Raw genomic sequence first — 5,809 nt, forward strand, 5'->3', positions numbered from 1 at the left:
TTGATGTTGAGGTGTAACCCCAGGCAGTGTTCCTCCTAGTTGTACCCCAACACCTGACCCCATAGAGGGTCCCGTGGAGTAACCACCCTAGGTGGATGACCCTACTGAGTAGGGTTCAAGTATTGTTGCATAGCAGCCATAAAAGTTTCTTGCTATTGAAGCAACTGCTGCTGAAATGCCCCTTGCGACTGTTGTATAAGTGTCGCAACATCACTTAGAGTGATGACATATGGGGGACCCAGAATTTCGTTCACGGGTGGGTTACCCTGAACTTCTTCTTGTTCAAGGTCCACTTGTGGTGGTGGAGGTGAGGATTGCCCCACAGGTCGAGGTCCACGGGGATTCGGTGGTCGACCAATAGGGTGAGGACCATGAGAGGTACCACGGGCATGACCATCGGATCTGATGCGTACCATAATGACCTATACCTGGTTTATACCAAAATGTAACATTGATTAAGTGCCACAACATATATGTATAAGCTCATAATCAATTGCAATACATCATAGGTTACATTGATGCACCACACCACATGACCAAACACACCCACATTTAATTACCAATACATAGTACGGCCTCACAACAACGTCTAACTATGTTGCAAAACACCTCTATTGGCACTTAGTTGGGGCCCACTGAATGCAAAATATAAAAAATTTCCAAACACAGACAAACTGGGCCTTGAAACCCAAACCGGCGGGCAAGGTCAGGCTGGGGCCCAGTAGTCTACGGCTTGTCGGTCACGACCGAGCGACTTAAAAGGGGTTTTAAAACCCTTATTTTCCTATTTCTCTCATTTCTTCTTTTCAACTCAGAGCAAGGGTGGTTTGAGGGACCTATCCAAGTGTTCAACTCACGATTTCACTCACCCATTTGGTGTCCAAACCCTTCTTCATCTTCTCAAATCCACAAGTAAATTCTCTTTCTCCATTTTCTCTTTGAGAACCATGCTTTTCTGTGTTCTCTGATTATAGAAACTTAAAATCTCTTTATATACTTCATTTCCTCTATGGAATGTTTGTTTCTTGACAATGTGATGTTTTACTTATGCTCTCCATTGTTTATTGGCCTTGCTTGACCAATTATAGAGAGAAAATCTCAAATTCTTGCCCTAATTTCTCAGTTTTAGGGTTTTCTTCTCATTTCACTTCTTTTTTGCAATTTGATGGCTCATATGATATTCTTCACTCTCAATGCACATACACATTAGTAGAGAAGTCATTTCCATTCGTGTGTGCATGGGTTTCCCTTCTTTTGTTATGAATTTACCCCTTTATAGGTCAAAATCCTTTGGAAATTTGGGTGAAAATGCACAATGGATACAACCATGTCCACCTTTCTCAATTCGTAGTTCGATTGTCTTAATATAATTCTTTTGCAAAAATAAGCAATTTTCCACTATGATCGATTCAACTGTACTCATGTAAAAACCCCTATTTTTCCCAAGTTATAGTGTTTGGGGCTTCCATCATTTTTCTTCATTTTATTTAGACTTCTTGCTATGATTTTGCTTATCATTACCCATTCAACTGCATTTGAGCATTAAATATGTCCTCACACTCATATGCTTCATCTCCATTTACTTGATAAGCGTCATCGACTCTTTTGTTATTAAAATATATATATATATATATATATCGAATTTCACCACTTATACCACTACATTTTTACATTGGCCATTGCATTTTGAAGTTCTACCATTCATGTCACTTCTCTTAGGGTTCATTTCACCCCCCCTTTTTATACTTTTGCTTATCACATCCTTTTCATATTCTCTATTCATTACACTTACACATCTCCTTAGTGTTTTGAGGATGTCTTCCAGAAAGGGTAAAGAGGTAGCTTCTTCTTCCAAAAGAAGAAAGACTACCGCATCTCAGGGAAGAAATGCAGCCCCCGATTCCTCTTCATCATGGGTTTGACCCACAAGGGAGTCTTCTGTCGACCTGGCAGAATTTGATGAGAGCTTATTCCACAGCCCTGAAGCAGCTATGGCTTGGTTGATCTTCTCCAAGAGACCAGTCATGATGGAGAAGACCTTGGCGACAGTGGACTTTAGAGCTTTCTAGTTGTTGGATAAATTCACCACCCTTGGTTGGCAGTCCATGCTCTATCCTAATAGCCCCTATTATGAAGACTTGGTTTGATATTTCTACTATAATCTGGAGGTCTCCTATGAGAATGGGGAGTACTCCCTCACCAACCTGGTGAAGGGAGTAAACATTGTCTTGACTGTGGATCTACTAGTGGGAATTCTAGGGATATCCGCTGAGAGTTCCGAGATGCAGGAGAGCATATATGTGACTATCAGTGGCAAGAAGGAGCATCCGTTATCCGAGACAACCTTCAATGCAAACGCTTGTGTGTTCGCCCACTTGGCCCAATTCAACCAGCTTCCCAGGGTAGGTCACAGGAACCAAGTAAGTTTCATGACTACCTACCTTGCCTATTGCATCTATGTGGCCTTGGAAGAGGGGGTGCTTCCCGTCTCTGCCTCCCCTACATCATGCTGAAAACCATGGAATACCACACAACACACCCCAATGATTTAGGATTCCCCTATGGAAGATCACTCCCCAAGGTCTTTAAGTACTTCCAAGTGGACCCGATGGGCGAGGAAGGGAAATATCCCGGGGACAAGTTCACTCGAGAGAACTTGAGAAGGATGGGGTTTCCAGTTCTAATGGGTGCACCACAGGAGGAAGAAGAACAAGGGGCAGAGTACAGGGAGGGAGGATATGATAGTGAAGAGGATAAGGACTACATCCCTCATCCCGATGATTCATGAGAAGGAGATCCTCGAGGAGGAGCCTTTAGAGACCAGAGCCGTAGATCCAAATTTTATAGCTCCACCACCTTCAGGTGGGGCTTTTAACTTCCAGAGGTTGATGGATAGTGTGAGTGCCTTGAAAGACGGGCAAGATCAGATCTTGGAGCATGTGGAGGAGAGTGTCACCTTTGAATTGGCGATATAGCATAAATTGGGAAGGGCAGAGGCTAGTTTCCAATCCTTAAACGAGGACTTAGATAATGTCTCTAACGAAATTGCTGCTGATTTTTGTCGGGTGAAGAAGGTGGTCACCCTGACAAACGACAGGCTCGACTTTTATGACTATCACTTCCACTGCACCTCGCGGCCTAAAAATGGGAAGACATTCACTGTGTTCGATGATGATTGATGGTGTGGTTGATCCTTCCTACTTTTCTCCCTCTTGGACCCATCCTCTATTTTTTTCTTTTCTGGCTTTATCTTTCATTCCTCTCTCTCTATGATGATGATGATTATGTTACTTTGGTAGTTGTATATTTTGGTATATTTCTATGGTTTGGAACTCGAAAGGGCGTTTATGTGGATGTTTGGAACTTTATGATAAGTTTCATTTATTTTGATTACTCTATTGTGGTTTGGTGGTGATAGTGTATGTCACCCTTCTTTTGTAATTATGTCTATATATGTGGTTTATCAAGTGACTTCTTTATAAATTTATAGAAATCCAATGTAGCGCTATTATGCTATCAAAATTTTTATTTAATTAAGAATTTTGATGGTTTATGGAATCGACCAATTGATCTTTTGTTAATCTATTTAAGTTCTACCCTCATGCATGTAATGGAATGCAAAGATTTAGACTTTTTCATATTATTACAAGTTTTAATTCTTTAAAGGGATCTATCATGTATGTTGTGAGTGGGTAAAGCATTACGCTCTGATACCACTATTGTCACACCCCGTTCACACATAATAGGACCGGTGACCAGGCTAACACTTGTTAACCCAAAACCTGCCAGGATCATCTGACACAGTAGCCACTACACAACATATACACAACTATAGATAATAAATAATGTAATTTAGTGGAAGTCTTACATGTATGTACCTGTAAATACCCCAATACTCTTGATACCCAAATTGTATTACATAATGCATTTACATGTGGGCCCATATGCATGATATATACATAAAAATTATAATTTAGACATCCAGAGCACAAAAGGGGTAACATCACAAAATAATCAAAATGAATCCCGAGTAGGTATCAATGTTGCTGTCTCGCAACACAAATTTGGCATGGGCATTCGGCCTTATGCCCAAGATCTTTAGGGACCCACCAGTCCTCAGTTGGAAACTTTACCATGGGTCTCAGTTCTAACTCTTTGGCCGGATAATCTACAAGATCATCTAAAAATGGTGTGCACGTGGGATGAGCTCACTAACCCAGGAAGTGAAAAAAAAAGACTAAGTAATCATTTGTAATACAAATGCACATATATGCAAGTCCATTTTTATAACTGTTAGGATTTTAAAAGTAACCGCAAGTGTATGGATCAGTGTAGCTAACGGGTCAAACACAAGGAGAGCAGCCACTTTATTTTAAGCTTCTTCTAGTAATGTGAAAGTGCACAGATTCATTATGATGATCTAATTCTAACTATCGACCTAACACAAATGCATCTAAAAGCGACCTAACTATTCACATCTAGAGATTTAAATACTCAAACCACGCAATTAAAAAATAAATAAATGAAAATAAAAGTGCTAAAAAGTAAATAAATAAAATAAAAAGGGAAAAAAACTAGAGAGAGGCACACAAGTAAGTAACGCTACTTAGTCCGAGAGATGCATCATAAATAATATGAGCTTCCCTACTTGACCAAAGAGTACTCGTACAAGGGGTTTTATACTTGGCTTTAGGGGAAGGGAAGCAATTAAAATAAAAACAATAAAATAATGGTTCTATGGCTAGGAGGGGTAAAGCCAATACATACACTAGCCATAAATCTTAGGGAAAAGGGAAAGCAATAATGTAACGACTGAAATTAAATTCCTAAATTAAGAAAGAAAGGGTAGTTAGAAGAGGGAATGAGAGGGAGGTAAGAAGACTACTGAAGGAGCCTACTTACTTGAACTTCAACCCTTGAACTGAAAACTTGATCGATTTGAGATACTACCAGTACTAAAAACCATATCTGAAATAAACCAAATCTAAAATTTCTAGTACTAGAGAAAACAAATCTGAAGAAAAAAAATTGAACTTGAAAGACATGCTCCATAGCTTGTTCTTATCACCTAGAACTAAGCCTAGAACTAGAACTTGAAAATTATAACTTCAATTTCTTAAATAATAGAAATAAGAGACTGAATCAAAAACAAAAGTGCTTGCATTAATTGAATAAAAAGAACTTACAAAAGTGTTTAAAGCAAAAACCTAGAACTAGACCTCGAGAAAGAGAGAAAGAGCAACTAAAAAAAACCTAAGAAGAGAGAAGTGAAGAGGAAGAGAGGGACAACCCTTTAGAGTTTTATGGACTCCCTTTTATAGGGAATAGGAAGGGAGTAGAGGAGGACGTCCAAGTTAGAAGTAGGGAATCTCCAACAATTTTTCTTCCTTTTTCCTTTTTTTTTTTTCTTTCCTATTTTTCTCTCTCTCTTCTTCAAAATGTGGCAGCCTCTTGAATGATTTTTCCTTCTTTTATTTTTTTTCCTTTTTTTTTCTTTCCAATTTTTTCTCCTTTTTTTTTTTTTTTTTTCTATTTTTCTCTTTTTTTTTCCTTATTTCTCTCTCTTCTTGCGCAAGAAACCTCTTGGCCTACCTCCTTGCTTTAAGTGATGAGTAGGAGAGAGAAAATATTTCAAAACAATCTCCAAAAAATGGTAGCCAAGAGGTTCGAACTTGAGACCTAATAAAGAAGAGATTTTGCTCACCACAACTCACCAACTACGCTGGGTAGTTGTTGTTACAAAAAATGAATCTTCAATCACTTAAGGGTGTGGTCCATCGATCCTTGTTGGCATTTGGAATATTCCTTG

This window comes from Macadamia integrifolia, chromosome 14, assembly GCF_013358625.1.
Source record: "Macadamia integrifolia cultivar HAES 741 chromosome 14, SCU_Mint_v3, whole genome shotgun sequence".
Taxonomy (NCBI): domain Eukaryota; kingdom Viridiplantae; phylum Streptophyta; class Magnoliopsida; order Proteales; family Proteaceae; genus Macadamia; species Macadamia integrifolia.